This window comes from Cyanistes caeruleus, chromosome 4 (genome assembly GCF_971803275.1).
Source record: "Cyanistes caeruleus chromosome 4, bCyaCae1.hap1.1, whole genome shotgun sequence".
NCBI lineage: Eukaryota > Metazoa > Chordata > Aves > Passeriformes > Paridae > Cyanistes > Cyanistes caeruleus.
The window spans coordinates 23,507,106-23,524,728 of NC_141704.1; the positions used below are offsets into that span (position 1 = coordinate 23,507,106).

At 36.8% G+C, this 17,623-nt stretch overlaps 2 long non-coding RNA genes across 2 annotated transcripts in view; both read right to left on the reverse strand.

Annotated features, from left to right (window-relative positions):
* LOC147653481 (uncharacterized) overlaps positions 1-17,623 on the reverse strand; it is a 100,195-nt gene that overhangs the window by 80,437 nt on the left and 2,135 nt on the right. The window lies entirely within an intron of this gene.
* Positions 1,945-8,792, reverse strand: LOC147653482 (uncharacterized). The gene is made up of 2 exons (XR_015286250.1): positions 8,479-8,792; positions 1,945-7,019 (listed from the first exon to the last, which is right to left on the reverse strand). It is a non-coding gene; the product is annotated as an uncharacterized LOC147653482 (long non-coding RNA).

Below are 17,623 nucleotides of genomic sequence, written 5' to 3' on the forward strand. Positions count from 1 at the left end.
TTTGTACCATCTGCAAACTTGCTCAGTGTCCCCTCCTGTACAATGTCCAAGTCATTTATGAGGATGTTGAAGAGCACAGGGCCAAGGAAGGAGCTTGTGGAACCCCACTAGTGCCAGGTCACCAGTCTGATGTCACCCCAGTCACTGTAACCCTTTGTGCCCAGCTCATGAGCCAGTTGCTCACCCTGCACATGGGGTGTTTATCCAGCTGTGGGATGGAGATTTTGTACTAAGAGTTAGCTCAAAGCTATTGTGTCTTCATTGTTTACTGTGGGCCACTATTTGGTAAAAAAATATGAATTTTGTTTTTTCTTAAATAATAGGATTTAAGTAGGTCTGGTTTTCTTCCACCCTTCCCCTTACATTTTTGTTCTTATGCAGAAGAAATGTATCATAATGTTTTAACATTAAAAGTGTTTTACAGTAGCAAGATTGACTTCATGCTAAGTAAATTTTATTCCCTTACATTAACTTTTGGAAACTAAAGCAAACACATCAGTGATTTTATGTCATTCTCTGCAAGACAGAAAAGAAATGTGCAATTAACGCTGCAAGCAGCTTTAAAAGCTTTTTTCCTAGCAACAAACACAACTAATAAAATCAACAGCTCTGTTTCTTACAAACTTAAACATTTTCAGATTACGTTTGCTGACATAATTTGTAATAATTAAAATAATTCTGAAATTGTTGTCATGACCAACTCTGGAATATGATGTTGTGATACAACTGTGTCTCTCATGCTTCATACCATAATGAGAAGATGGTCCAATTCTTTTACAATCAAAGTCAAAGATCTTATTTACTTTATGTTTCCACTCCTTCCAAATATTCTGATGGTTAAAATTCTATAGCTAAAAGTGTATAGAACACAGAAGACTTGATCAGATTTTCTGCATTGTCCAGTTAATGAACTTCCAATAAGAAAGATTTTTAGAATGTTTAAGACTTGAGGTATGAAATAATTATAACATGAAATAAAAATTGCAACCTAAAATAATAATAAAAACAGCAAAAGAAACTAACATTTTAGCAAAAATGTTTATTTTGTGTCCATATTGTCATATTGTCATGCATAAATATTATGTTTGAAATGGATACGAGAATTCAAGGTGGCTGCTTATAGAGATGTTCCCTTTTAAGAAGATCAGAAAAGTACAAGCTTCTCTTTTTTTGGGGGGGCAGGGGAGATGTGTTTGGTTTTTTCCTTGTTTGTTTGGTTGGTTGGTTTGCTTTGGTTTGTTTTCAGGGTTACGAACTCTAACAATTAAAAATTATTCACTGGAATGTAATGATATCTTCCATATGCATTAAGGGAACAGCATGCTGAAAATGTGGACACTACATTCTGTAAAGAGGAAAAAAATACCAGTACTTGCAAGTAAAATCTACAGTGATAAGGCTGAAGGAGACAAACATGCTGCAAACAAGGCTTTCTGCAGAAAGGAGGAGACCCAGAGGCTTTAAGAAAATGATAAGGAAAGTCTGAACTTCAGATGCTCTGTATGAGATATATGTTGAGTAGAAGGTGGAGGGACATTAACAAAGCTGTGGCCATAGTTCAGTGATGGCTGGCTGTATTGTGGGTATTCTCATACAACCTGTGTGGCAACAAGTAACTTTTAGAGAAGAGATGTTCCAGGAAGAATGAAATTCCCACAAGAAAAAGTGAACCTGGACAAATCAAATGAATGTGAAAAGAAGATTCACCAAGTAAAGTTGTTCAAAATTTCTCCTTAGGGCTAAACAGGCTTTCTGCTTTTCTTATATGGCCAAGAAATATTTGCCAAGTGGATGTAACAGTGTTATGTTAATTTCTTATGAACTGAGTTAAGGACCTTTCTAATTATTGTGGTTTAACCCGCCAGGCAGCTGAATGCACAGCTGTCCACTCGCCCACAATAGGGTGGGGGAGCAAATGAGAAAGAAGTTAAAACTCATGGATCAGGATAAAGATAGTTTAATAGGATAGAAAAGAAAAGGAAAAGAATAATAATAATAATGATAAAAGAATATACAAAACAAGTGAGGCACAATGCACTTTCTCACCACACACTGATAAATGCCCAGTCTGAGTAACATTCGCCACCTGCCACTCTGCTATGTTCCAGATAACTCTACAAGGGATTGTTACAGCTAAATGAGTTTGGTTACAGAGAAATTATGTGGAGCATTGTTCCCACACTTAGCATTGTGGTTAGATGCTTGAGGTTACAGTTGGAATGGCTATAGCCATCCAGTTCTGACCCTAAGGGCAGGAGAGATATCAGCAACTAGTGAGATAAAGAGTAATAAACCCCAAGTATCCATATACTGATGCATCAAAACATGTCTAAAATACAACTCTAATAGCGATTAGAAACAAATCCTCTTCCCAAGCCCACTGTAAAAGGCCATACAAGAAATTAAGAACCTAAACAAAGCCTTTAACCCATTCTAGGAAAGGAACGGCTAGAAAGGATCACAAAATTTATCAACAGCTCAGAAAAATTCCAGTTACTTGTTTCAGAGTAACATTCAAACAAGTGGTAAGTTATTGTAAACTGTGTTTTCCATTTTTCTCTCTCACTCTAAATTCCTCTCTCCATGTCTCACAGGGCACTCTTTCTTTATGTCATACATTGTGTGATACTATTTATGTGACCTTATGTCAGAATCCATCCACATAGATTGCTATTCTCCATCACAGAATAATGTGCCATGGAAAAGTTGTTCCCTTTTTGTTTGAATTTTTCTAGCCATCAGTGCTCAACTACAATGGCTTCTAGTTTAGAAATGTGAATAGATTTGTAAATAGATTTGTCCTTAGGGCTTGGAGGGCAGTTTATTTTTCCTGAATCACAGTCTAAGTGTGATGCAGTTGAATAGACATTGCAAATGTACCCAAAATAGGGACTTTACTATGCCAAAATGAAGACCATGAAATTTTCTTTTCTCTTTTCTTCATAATATGAGCTAATTTTTGTTTTAGAAGTAAAACTGACTAGAGTAAATGGAATTATTTTGAGCTGGAAGACAGAGAATAAAGTGAAGCTCACATAATTCAAGGGTAAAATGGTCAGTGATGTGCTACACCACTGAGACACATATAAATCTTTTGGGTCTGTAGGGATACACTCAGGGACACTGAGGGAAGTGCCAGAAGAGCTCACAGAGTCACTTCCCATCATCTGCCAGCATGGCAAAGGGAGGTGATTGTCCAGCCCTACTCTCTACTGGTGTGATCTCACCTTGAATATTTTGGCCAGTTTTGGATGCCACAATATAAGAAAGATATAAAGCTGTTAGAGTGGCCAAAGAGGGCAATGAAGATTGTGAAGGACCTTGAGGAGAAGCCATGTACGGAGTGGCTGAGGGCACTTGGTCTGGTCAACATGGAGGAGACTGAGGGGAGACCTCATTGCAGTAACAGCTTCCTCCTGAGGGGAAGAGGAGGGGCAGTAATTCATCTCTTTGTGGTGATCAACAGCAGGACCTGAGGGAATGTCCTGAAGTTGTGTCAGGGGAGGTTTAGATGGGATATTACGAAAAGGTTCTTCCCCCAGAGGATGGCTGGGTACTGGAACAGGCTCTCCATGTCAGTGGTAACAGCACCAGCCTGACAGAGTTCAAGAAGCATTTGGACACTCCTCTCAGGGATATGGTGTGACCCCTGGGGATGTTCTGTGCGGGGCCAAGAGTTGGACTGGATGATCCTTGTGGGACCCTTCCAACTCAACATATTCATTAATTCTGAGATAGCACAAATAGTTTGCTAGGTCTGCTCAACCAAAACAGATTAGTCATTGGCTGTACAGACCAGTACACAACTGTAAGAGTTAGAATAGGCTAAAAATTACAAAATTGTTCAGCTTTGTTCATAAGAGACTGGGGGAAAAAAATTATCAGCCATATCATAATGAAATCATAAAGCAGGAAATTAAGTTTTTCCTTGTTATTGGCTGTCTTCCAAGCTTACAATGTGGAAAAGCTAGGGCATGTGTGTATGGTGAAGGTCAAGGTTAGTAAAATCAAATAGCTACTGAAAGAACCCTTTACTTATAGACATTTGCTCTAGACATTCAAGTTATTCTGTTTCTGTACCTGCAAAATATCACTACTGTAATTGTGCTGCTTCTGATGTGTGCTCCTGGGTCCTGTGTCACCCCAGGACATCCTGTAAACAAGGAGCACAGGAAGCTTTGACACACATGCTCCTTCCTTAGGCTTTTCATAATACATGTACTTATGCCCTAAATACAGAGTCACAAATGCTGTAATAATCTGTGGGCCATACCAGTCTGGGAAGTTTCTTGGTCATGTCTCTTACCTGGGCCCCAGGAAGGCAACAAATCTTCCTTTATTAATTATGGAATTATTCCGTAATTCTCAACAGTTCACTACAGAGGCTCTTCCCACCAAAAGTAACACTACAACAGGGTGTGAACTGCAGCAGAATGGATGGATGTTCACCATATGGATTATTTGCCCTAAGCAGAAAACTTAAGAGAGACAGATTCCTGTCTTCTCAATCTTCTCTGAAACAGCTGAAACCTGCATTTGTTTTTTGACATTTCCATTATTGTCTTCAACATGATCTTGAGATGTATCAATTGTTTCCTCACTTAGTCTTTTCTCTGTCCTTTTCCAATATCCCTATGCTTTAAAGTCTTTCCTTCACTTTATACAGGAGATTTTGTCTCTTTCACATCTTCATTTTCATTAAAATTTTGCTAAACAGAAGAATATAGGCCACTTCTTTTGCAACTCCACAATAGGCTAGGGTCTAGACATTGAACTGCATTGACACCAAAAAACAGATTTTGGTTAAAGGATATCTGTGATACTATAGTATTTTTGAAGAAATGCTGAAACTATTAAGAGGTAAGAATAAAATATCAACTTCAAAGAGCCTTCATTATTCAATAAACCTGAGACCCTGCAGATGAATACAGGTTAGCCAACATACTGTGGAAAAGGAATTCCTGTGCATTGTGAGAACAAACCAGACTTTGAAACTTGCTGTGTCTCAACACAATCATTATATCAAAAAGCCAGTAACATGTGGGTACATATATTAAACTACAGCACTTCTATTGAAACTGTTTGAAAATAGCACTTTCTTCTGCCTCAGATCTGTTTCCTCTACATCCTCAGTGTTACACCTGAATGCTCCAGGGAAAAGCTAAGTTTGCTACTATTGGACTTTGAAGTGAAAACATAGCAATGAGGAACTGAATTAGATTCTACATCTTTATGGATCTTCAAAAGAATTCACATTTTATGTTCCAGAAATATGATTCACCCTTCTCTACTGTTTCATAATTTAACATCAATGAGACTATGCCTTGAAGGCATTTGCTGATCAATAGAACTGTTATTACAGTTTATAGTAATTGAGGAATAGATAAATTTAAGGAAGTTTGCAGGCATGTAAATTAGAAAATATTAAACATCTATTGACGACTCATTGTAAAATAGCAAAGACAAACCCCCAAGTTTTGTAATTTTCAGCCATATTTTCTGCACAATCCTTCCCCTTAGAAAGGAAACAGTGACATGAATGGAACACTGACCCAGTTATTAACCTACTGCACTCATCCTACAAAGAGCAGCTGTTGTCTATCTCATAAAATAGAAAATTGAAACCACTTTAATTCCCATTGCAGTGAAGGCCTCACAGTTACTTTCTAAGAAATTCTTGTCAAATATAAAATACCATCTAATTAATCCAAATATTTTTGTCTCTTTAAATATGTAGCTGCCAATTTTTTTACAACGTAATAAAATAGCTTACTGTACACTGTCTGCTACTTGCCAAAAGAACAGACAATTCATAAACACTGAAAATAAAATTGCATGTGTCAAATCTGAGAGAAAAAAATATGTTGCTTTTCAAAACTAAATGAACACTTTATAGAAATGTAGAATGTTTTGCCCCAGCAGGTTTACTTACTCAGACTTTATTTTACTACTATGTGCTAGGGCAAAGATTTATGCCTCCATTAGAATAAAATAGAACTGACACCAACTACATTGGTTTTAAAGTATAAAAATGGGGAAAGTAACATGTTGCCAGGGCCAATGTTGAATAGCACCAACAGACACAAACCCATTGCTAAGCATTTCTGGAAGACTGTCTAAGTACCTTGCTCAGTTTTGGGTTCTATTGCAATGAATTACTGAGCTTTCCTCTTCCCTGTGACACAGCAGGGACACTAGTTCCATCAATTTTTTTCCATGTTAATTCTGATCCAGTGACTTCTCTTGTTTTCTCTCCCAGACAAGCAAAAAATGTTCTTTTTTCACAAGCAAGTTACAATTTATTTAGTGCTCTATATACATCCAAAAGGTCTTTGCATAATGAACAAATAAAAATAAGTCTGAAAAATGTTACTAGATCTTGTGGAAAAAGAAAGTATTCTCTCTAACATTCTTCCCATAGTGGGAAGACTCTTGGAAGAGGAGAGCTGCTGCAGATTATTTAATTTCAATGATTTTAAGCCATCTGAAATATAGATACCCAGGTCTGAATTAATTTTGCTATATTTTTCTGTAGAGATGAAAAAAATATATAGGCAATTCCAGAGTATGATTAATTTTAGATGTCAACAGCAGGATAAGATGAAGTGCACCCCAGGGGTGACTATTACTCTTTTCTGAATCTGAAGAAAACCTGAGGTATCTATCCAGGCAGTAGAGACCTGCAATATATATTTAAATGTTCACTGAAATTAATTCCACCGTTTGCCTTACAGTTTTATCAGAAAAAATTGTAACACTCATTTTAGACAGGGTTCTATATATTTCTGTTTGTATCACTTCTGATTATAGAGGTGGTTTGCTGCATCATCAATGCTATCAATCTGAAACTACCCAAGAACAAAAAGAAACAATCCAGACAGAGAATTCTTTGCTCTCCAGTCACTGGGGCTATGTATGAAGCACCATGCAGTGTATGGTTTAAAGCTGGAACCTCCAATGTTTGGTAATCCTGGAAGAGGGAATGTCTGAGAATCCAGCATCTTCATGACTCCTTGTACCTAGAAGTTAAAGTCTGGGTACTTGTGATGTCACTTCTGAGCACACACAGTTTGTACTGTCATCCAAAGGCACAATTTTACCTATTTCAGTTTTGTCTTTTGTGGTAGCAATTCCGTATCAGTACATATTGGATTAAAGAACATGGAAAATCAGCATAACCACAAATATAACTAACATGATTACCAATAAAATAAAAATAAAGAACTGTGACAATCGTTTAAAAAACATGTAGAAAATATAAATTCCCACTGGCTGAATATCATTACTACAAGAGAGTAATTTATGAAAACCAAAATGAGAAAAAAAATGCTTTGTTTGAAATAATACAATTACTATATTATTTATTAAATGTGTTGCTGTATGCTATATTATTTTCTAAAATGTGCTGTTATATGGTGCAGGCAGCATTCAAAACAAAAATGGGGAAGTTTACATATAGAACAGATTTCTTTGCAGTACATACAAAGTTTTCTAATTTAGATACGTGAAGTGGCTACTAGACTGTCATTAACTAGTTCATTTTAAGCAGTGCTGACATATATTTTTTCCACAGAGTCAGAATGCATTAGAAAGTAGATTTGTGAGCATGTTTTCTATGCTGGACTGGCTCACCACTTAAAAGTTGGGTATGTTATCTAGGGTTTAACATACTACTTTAGAGTACCACATGTCCCTATTCTATTGTTTTCAGCAGATCAGAAGGCAGACAGCAGAGGATGAAATGGGATGAAGCAAACAGCTTCTGACCATTTTTTCCTTGTGTGATGGCAAAGGCCCCAAGTCCACCTACTTAACCTCTCCTCTCCAAAGCTCTCCATCACATCTTCACCCTTTTTTTCCTTATTGTTCTAAGAAGGCCTTTATCTCTCATATTCATTCTGTGTGATCAACATCAACTCAAATTCCCAGTAATTTCATTATATTGCAAAATTTACAAATCTATTACATTATCTTTAAAGAAATATATGTCTTAAAATATTTTAACAGTCTACCAATGGCAATTCAGCTGAAGACCATACATCAGTTTACTGGAAGGCTTCTGTTCCCTTCCTTTGCAATGCAAAGAGAAAATACCATCTTTAAAAAGGATGTTGAGCTCATAATTCAGTAAGTAACACACTTCCTTCTGAGCCAGAATTGGAATACTGCCTCAACACACTGTTTTAAAATGTTTCTTTTTACTGCAGCCGCCATCTTTCAAAATTATTCTTACTGGTGACATTCTTTGCACTGGTGGACTCAGTCTTTCCTCTCAAACTGTCCATTTTATCTTTCATTCATGTAGTTATTTATTTTTTAAGAAATTTCCTAACATTTCTTTGCCATAATTGCAATAACACATAGGAAAATAAAAACAAGCAACTGCTGGAACCATGAACAATTTTAAATCATTATCTATTTAGTATGTGCTCCATACAAGCACTTTGCAACACTGCCTCAACAGCCTTGCAAAATTACCTGGCAAGCACTTCACGGTATGTAAATGGTATCGAAGGTCACTGTTCAGGTTCTTTCTTTGCTGTCTCTTCAGGAAGATTTCTTCTTCACAGAGGAGCAAAACCTAGCCACAAGGAATGGCAGAGGAATTGAAAAAGATTCTGACAGTGGACCTTTAACAAGTCATAAGCACGGCCAAACTGACAGGTAACATTTGTTCATGCCAAAAGAAGGTTTCTGGTTCAAAGAATCACTGAAGTTCAGGGTTTGGATAGATTTGTGAGAGTGTTGTCAGTCTTTTCTCTTGTCTGTAAGCTCTCCCATAGCAAAGGTCACTGTGGACGTCAAAGGAAACATTCAAGTCAAGACAGTGACAGCCATTTGGGATAAAGACAGAAGATTAGAAATTATCTAAGCCCTGCTGACTGAAATACATAATTCTTACACAATAAAAATTGTCAGTAAATTATATTTTCCAGAATATTTTCCAGGTAGCTAAATTGAAATTGCCTTGGCCAAGTTTTCAATCTTGAATAGAAATAAAACACTAAACATGCCAGTTCAGCTGTACTTTCAAGTTTGGGGGTTTTTTGTGGATTTTTTGGAGGGGGCTTGGTTTTCTGTGGGTTTTTTTTGTTTGGTTGGTTGGTTTTTGTTTTTGTTGTTGTTTGGTTTGGTTTTTCCATCATACTGATTATTCTGGAAGTCATCTGTGTACATGCTTTGAAAGTCATAAGTTTGGACAAACATTCTGCCTTTTGCTTTCTTTTTCACCTGAGGGGCCACAAGGAGTTTACTTGTTGCTCTTGTATCCTATGAATGTACAGACCTTTGAGATGTCTCCCCCTCCATCAGGCAGTCTTGCCAGTGCTGCTGCAGCATCATCCTATAGAAACAGAATGTACATGTTTCCTTCCCTCAGTTTTCTTCCCTCCTGCAGTGTCATCTGTACAACCCATTTCGACTCCTTGCTGGCATTTCTCTTTTTCTTTTTTCATTCTGTTCACATATTTTTATTTTTTCTTCTTTGTTCCTTTTTATTCACCCTCCTTTTCCACCAGTTCTATCTGTGTCATCTCCACGTTTTCTCAAGTATTAGTCTTCCTTTATCTTTTTTCTCACATCTTTGTCCAATTTTCAGTGTCAGGCTCTTCCTTTCTCTTTTGTCTTGCAATTTAGAAAGCTCTAAAAGTGCTCCTCTCCAGCTTACAGCTAACCTATAAGAGCATTTATTCCCTCCTAGTTCATTAGGATTTTTCACTGTTTTTCTTTCCATAATGCTTCTGTAAATTAAAAGTCCAAGACTAGCCCATTTTTCTCTTGGCTAGAAAAAGGATCATGCAGTCTTAGTCCATTTCCATCACCAGCAAGCTTACAGGGATCATAAGTGGAATATAATTCTAGCAGCTGCAGCTGGCAGACCAGGATCCAAAATTTATATGAGCCCTGATGGACTCCTGATAGGGTGAGGTTGGCATGATAACATATATGTCCTGCCATAAAGAGAAATATAACTCTAGAAAACAGTGTTAAACATTGCATCATGGTGTCTGTCACCCTGGGAGAACTGAAAGGGTTTTTTCTCCTCCTAGATTGTACTATTGTGTTACAGCCAAGACAATAATTTGACCAGAGCCTTTTGAGGATTTTTTCATGCAATGAATATTATTGGTACATAATTCAATAGAAGACACCAGAGATCATGAGGATCAGTGCTTTTTGTTTTCCTATCCTTCTACTACTATTCCTTTTCATATTTCAGAAAGATTAATATATCTCTGAGTAAGAACACAGGGTAAAGTAATATCACTGGGGAAATAAGTTTATTTACTAGCACAGTCTCTGCAGATGTACATACTCTCATCACATGCAACTATACTTCTAACTCAGGAAGAATTTTACCATTTACCAATTTTTGCTGCCTCTGTGCAGCCAACTGTGCAGTAACCACACGTCAAAGAGCCAGACACAAAAGAGGTAGGGCTGACAACAGCTATAAGTTGATTATGCAAGGAGCTGAGCAAAACTCTACATAAAGCTCTTGCCATTCAGTCATTTCAGCAGCATTAATGTTATCAGCTCTCTGTAACTCAGTGATACCTACAAGCAGAACCAAAGTCCCGCTGGACTGATCAGACAGGAAGACAGGCCCTATTCTAAAGGTATTACCACATCTTTTAAGTAAGACACAAATGACTGTGATAATCCAAGTAAAAAGACAGTGATGAGTAGTTAATGTAATGCAACCATCATAAGACTACACATGCCTGAAATTAATTAATTCATGTCTTATTGATTTATTCAGATTCCATCCACCACAGAGCCTAGTCACACTGGCTTGGTTGATGCATTGCTGACTGTATGCAGGTTCATTCATTTAACCAGTAGTTACAGGGAGAAAGTATGTACTTTTAGCAAAGATTAGGGCCACAGTTTTGTGCAAGGCAATGACTATAATGCTGTAAGTACATCATGTATGAGCTCCTTAGTACATAACATGCATGTATGTATGGCTTTCCAGAAACCACTTTCCAGAACCAGGTTCTTTTTATATACTTTATATAAGGGCCACAATTTTAAAAAAACACATTGCTCTTATTTATGAAGCTTTTTATTCTTTTTATTTCTCTGTTGCTTCCGTAGCTTTCTTTTAAAGATATTTCCAGTCCTATTAAAAGTCTTTGTGTACATGGTACAATACATAAAAAGTATGTGTATTTATAAATCTGTGATTACTACACCTAACAAAATTTTACAATTTTGATGAGTTCTTCAGGCAAGCCTGCACTCTCTTCCACCCACCCTGGTTGGGAAAGAAATTCTCTTTCTACATAAGGTATGTGAAGAACTGCAGTTAATGTCCTGTACTTACTGTAATTATCTCATTCACAAATCTAAAAATAGGGACCTGGCCTGGGTAACTCAAAATGTTACTGTATTCCATAGCTATCTGTGCTACTGTCATACACCCAAAACTACTGCTGTCTCTTGAAGACCTGTAGCCAGAAACAGACTTGAGGACATCAGGGGATGCCAGTGAAACAGAGAAATTAAGAATTAAGAATCAAGCATCAAGAAATGCTTTGACTAAAAAGCCGTATGAAATGCCTAAACATTTACTGTGCTTACAAGAACAGGAAAAGAGCAAGGCTACAAGGTAAGATAAAGATAAGCAAAAAGGATGCAAGGACAAGGGCACCACAGGCATAAGGGGGTTCTTTGGACCCCTAAGCCAGGAAAACTAGTATCAAAGTCTAGAAGATGACCAAATGAGTAAAAAAGAGCATAGTCAAGGAGACAAGGTGAGAAGTACAGTTGAGAGGTAGACTGTTTACTTCATCCCAGAAGATCCCCAGACGACCACCAGAGTGACCAACAAGGAGCAGGGCACAGTTGCAAAGAAGCGTGGAGCTAATTTGAATACAAAGTGGGGACAGGCAGGGTTAGGAAATTAATATGTATTAGACATATTGTGTAGTCCTAGTTTGTAGAGAATAAAAAGAAAAGCACAAGTCTCCAAGAGTGTGCAGAGTTGTTTTTTTTTTATCTCCCAGGCTCTGAATAAATACAGCACTGAATAAATACATACCATACTATTATAACTTACTTTGTGGGTTATAAAGAGTTTTTCCACGTTTCACCAGCACCTTCTTAAGGTCAGGGGCATTCAGGCAGAAAGCCTCTTGCGTTTCTCTTTTGCTCTCACAGGGAAGGTGGGACAGTACAAGGCAGAAGACTTCTTTTGTTTCCCTCTGGGCTCTGCAGGGAGGTTGCTTCATGAGAGGCTGCATTTTGCAAAACTGTTTCAGAGTGAATTTCACAGCACTATTCCACAGTGCTTGACTGGTCGACTTTCTTCCTCCCCAAATTGAGGCAGTGACAGGAGCGCTGACAGCCCTGGAGTCCAGAGGGCAGCAGGAGGAGGCAGCGGGCAGCAGCACTGACCTCACAGGCACAGGCCCAGCCATGGCCGCCCACAGGAACTGGGGAGGCTGACTCTGTCAGGCCGGAGCTCCCAGGCAGTGCCAGCACCCCCAGCTGGCACCAGAACTGCTTCCTAAGCTCCTGCCTTCCCGGTGTTCTGTTCCAGGGGAAGGGCTGAGCCCAGCAGCACTTGTCTGCCATCTTTGTCTCTTGGGCCATGTGGTTGTCTATGCAGGGCCCCATCTTTGGGGAAGGGTTTGTCCCTTTTGTGCCTTTGCTCCTGGAGGTCATCTACAGAGCTCACCTTAGGGAGTCAGGGAGATTCAGCAACTTTATAACTAGTGATTATCACCAATTTTTTTCTCCTGTTGCTGTTTCATTTTTAAGCAAACTGTTACTTTTCCACTTATACCTACTCACATTTGCTCTACTTATTGGTGAAAAAGGAGTGGTTAAGACCAAAAAGGAAGACAACTCATTTCAGTGCATCCTCCCCTGAAATTGTCTTAAACCAAGACAGGATCACACAGGGAAATTAATATTCCTGACATGAGATATCTGTGAGAGTGACATGTATTTTTATTTAAATATCTTCAAACTTCATAAAATTTAGAAAACTCTCTTGATGCAGTGGAAATGTGTCTAGTAGTTACATCATGATTTCAGTTAGCACACTACCATGTCCTTTTTCAGGTATTCTCTTCCATTCACTTGCTAGATTATTCATCACAGAGCATATATTATTCAGATAAGTTCCTAGTGATTTAAAAAAAAAGTTACTTTAGAAGTACACAACTTGAAGTTGTACTGCTTTAAACTCTGCAATCTTAGTCAGCCCATATCTGTTATCAGATTTCCACTTTAGTATTCTTTAGTATTGCACATCTTGCACAGCAGGCTAGAAATGTGTGATTGCTTTTTTTTTTTTTTTTTGGCCAATGGAACGATTTTCAACAAGAAGCTCAGACCCATTTTCAAGATCCACTTTTAGATCATTAGTATGTCTTTAAACAGAAGTCCTAAGGAAGACTATACTACCACAAAATTATTAATAAGTTAATTTACTGGCATCTAATTCTTTTTCCTCTTCAGTTCTCTATCTGTTGCCACAGGGAATGGCTGTTTCATGATCTCACTGTCACCAGGCTATAGCACCATAAAGCATATAAGCTCAGCATTACTTAGAGGGAAGATTGGCTTGCAAATAGCAAAAACTCACTCTGAGGTTTGCCAAAGTCCTGGTTCAAGTATGTGGGCTTCCTCCAATCTTCAATTTTGGGAATGCATTCCCATTCCCACAATACACACACACACACATATACATACATATATATATATATATATATATATATATATATATATATATATATATATTCACAGCCTATCACTACTACTGCAATTAGTTTGCATTCATGGTGCATGATGCAGCATGGGAGAGGGCAGAGAAGTTTATTCTCAGCAACAGTAATGGCATGTAAATATAAAATACAGGCATCAATTTAAGATAGTGCTGACATGTCTTAAACTTCCCATATTTAAAAAATAGTGTAGGTATACAGCAGAGTCATCCCTCACAATAATTTTCTTCTCATCTATTACCACTGATTTCAATAAAGTTACTTTGGGTTTACATTGGTATGCTAAGACAGTGAAGTCTACGTTATAGAAATATATAAATATAAGGGCTTGAAAGAAGCAGACAGCTTAAAAGCTCAGAGACCTTGAAAACTGTGATTATGTAAAAGTACACACTAAATCATGGTAATATGTGTGTACTTGTCTCAGATGATAGCCATGTCTTAATGTTTGAAAACTTATCTAGAAATACATGACAACAATTGCTACAGCTATATACTTTCTGGATATATCCTAGCGGTAAAAAACTGTGCAGATAAACAAGGCAGTATATCTGTATACAACTGCTGTTTAAGTGAATGGAGTAAATATTACAGTCTACTAGTAAATTCCATACAACTCTGTACTTACAACATCAAGCTTGATATATCATGTACCACAAGAAAAACATTTATGATGGACAGCTGTGATGCAAGAAAAATAACATGTGCTAGGGATCAAGCCTGAGGAAAGTCAAGGAAGAGCTCTCTTCAAAAGCACTTTCAGCTACAATTTGTCTTTTTCCAAGTTATTAACAGAAATGCCAATTCTCAAAGTCAGAAGGTTCTATACAAGAAAATATTAGTGTTAATTCAACTTTAAAAAAACCAACAAAACAAACAAGAACACAAATAAACAAAAAACCAAAACCAAACAAAACACTGACACACACACATACACACTGAACCTTTTCTCATTTTCTTTCCAATTCACCTTATGAGCCTGTGGTCTCCAAGAAACCCTGCAGGTTCTGATAACCTGTCCTCATGACTGTGATATAGATAACCTTGCTTGAAGGCACTTCAAAAAAACATCATGGAAAATACCCACCCAGCTCTACAGAAAAAGATGAAAAATATATGATCTTATCTATATTCTCTATATTATGATTTCAGTAATCACAAATCTTGAACAGGAACCAGTAAAAAATAAAGAGTCAACAAGGAATATTTATTACCCTAGTCTGTAATATAAAGAAGTGGAAATTTTCTCATAGTCTGTTTTCAGTTAATCTAAAAAGAGTTGTCACCTTCAATTTATAACTATTTTGTTTAGTGTGCCAGACTTAACATAAAGATAACTTCTTTTGCACTGGTGGGAATTTGAGTTATTCAGTAAGTACCAAACTTGGTGGCTTAAGTATCCCATTTTTAGGATTCAGTTGACTACATCTGAATTCACGATGCCTCAATCCCAAAATGAAGAAATTTTAACAAAATCATACATGTCTTTATTTAGGCAGCTTCTTTTTGGCTGGGGTGAATTTGACCTTTTCAAAATAAGGTATTGTTCTATGTGATATTTCTGTGTCTACATCATTGTTGCACCTGAGAACTGAATGTTAATGCCACTTTATAGACATAAATAGCAAAGAGGTTGTTTCTTCTGGTCAGTTTGGGTTTTTGGTAAGGATGTATTTTTAATTGTTCTGTGTAAATATATAACTACAAAAAAGAAGATCATTTACTGGGAAGATGCAAAATTCTTTCACAGACATGCCCGTTTTCTTGTGGCTATACACAAAGTTACAAAAAGTTCACTTTATGCTATACAGATGACTAATCACTTGTTCAATCACTTGCTACTGCTGGTTAAATACAAAAACAGGAAAATTGTACGTGAATAATATTTTCATATTTGGAGGCAATGACTTGCCAATCCAATAGGTGTTTTTGGTTGTATAGATATCTCTAAACACACACCAGGCCTATAAAACTTTAAATGTTAAGGCCTACAAGACTTTAAATAAGCCTCTGGAGTTTTAAGTTTCATACAGCCAAATAGGAGCTTCCCAATAAACACCTTATTTCACTGAACTTTCTCCTTAGCCTTGTTTCTGTTACAAGGCAAGTTGCTCAAGAAATTGCAACTTTGATAGGAATGATAGGAAAAAAATGAGATCTTGGTGGCTGATGATGAACAAGGAAGCTAGGTAAATGTCCATGGGCTGTGATTTTTTTTTTTTTTTAAGGTTTTATTCAATCATAAAAAGGGACAGTATTAAAAATAAATCTGAGCAAATAGCCTGGTTTACATACTGTGATTATATACAAAATATATAAACATCTGCCTACTCACAGCAGAAAGTCACTGGCTGACCCTACAAACTTGTCATTTAGTACAAGGGTCTTCCTCAGTTAATGATTATATTGCACTTTTCCCAATTTTTCAATGTCTTGTTTTTTCCAACTTACTCATCTTGTTCTACAGTTATTATTTAAGAGCACTAGTGATAATTTATTTTTTAATTTATATATTTATAATCTATAGCATGGCATGGCAACACTCTGGTGCAGATTCCAGGTTTAAAGGTGGTTCCATTTTCAGAGAACTTTGGAGCAATGGTCTCCCAGTCCTCATTTCACAACTGATTTACCAGATAGATTATGCTGCATTAGGATTACTTATGCTGTCTGAAGGGAGACAAGAGCTGTTTTTCTTACTCAAACCTTCTACACAGTTGATGGGTATCAGTAGTCTGAGAGAAATAAAGCAGAAAGCAGCAGAGATTGCTACAAGACATATCTGTACTTCTGAACAAGAAAACTAGCTTGTATTATTTGTTACTTCTTGGCTCAGGCGGTAGAAATTCATCTCCTTCCTTGTATGTAAATAATATTGTACCATAATTATACTTGACTCTCATCAGTTCAGCTTCTTGGAGGAACAATCTATCAATTCCATGTTTATTGGCCATTTTGCTGATAATGTGTGCTATTAGTTAAGTCAATATTGATACAACTATATATTAGTAAAGACAAAGTTGAAATATTGACTACAAAACAAAAATATTTCAGAATATTTAGTTTGGAGGAAAGAAAAAATACTTTGATTTTCCCCTTAAAAAATGCTGCAATAAATTTAGCAGTCATGAGACAGTCACATGTCCTAGAAATGTATCGGGACAGAAATATTTTTCAGCAGTCTATACTGATCACAGTGCACAGAATTGCTGAAAATTAGAGGTTAGGAAACATTCTCCAAAAGCTTTTGCATGTCAAGTCTCTTATTCAGGACTTAAGAAATTATTTACAGTTATTTTCATTTTACTTTATATTGATTCTATTTTTATAAATAGCCGAGACTTTTCTTGTCTTTAAAATATTAAAACAACAACAACAAAAATGAAACAAAAAACAAACAAACAAAAGACTCCAGTAATCCCACTACTTATCAGTTACCAAATTTAGAAACCCAAACTTGCATAATGAACTTTTTATCTAGACAAGAGAATTGTAGGATTTTTTTTAAAACCTCTCTACTAGATTAAACTGGATTAAACAGTTGTCTAATCAAGGTAGCATCATCTGGCAATAGAAAAGGTCACAATGGTGACAGAACTTCATTATCCCACACACCAGCATTGCCCACTGTGACTGATTTTTGTGAACCTGTAATACAGATACACAGATACAATTGTTAGGGTGGGTAGGGACCTCTGGAGGTCATCTGCAAACCTTCCACACTCACATGTGCTCCATCATTGCTTGGTCAAATCCTTGTGAAGCATCTGTTTTACAAGCTCTCACAGCATACGTTTTACCTTTATGCTTAATTTCAAAACATGATCTGAAATGCAAATGGAATTAAGATTACACTTATGGTGAGAGTTAGAATTTGCAAAATG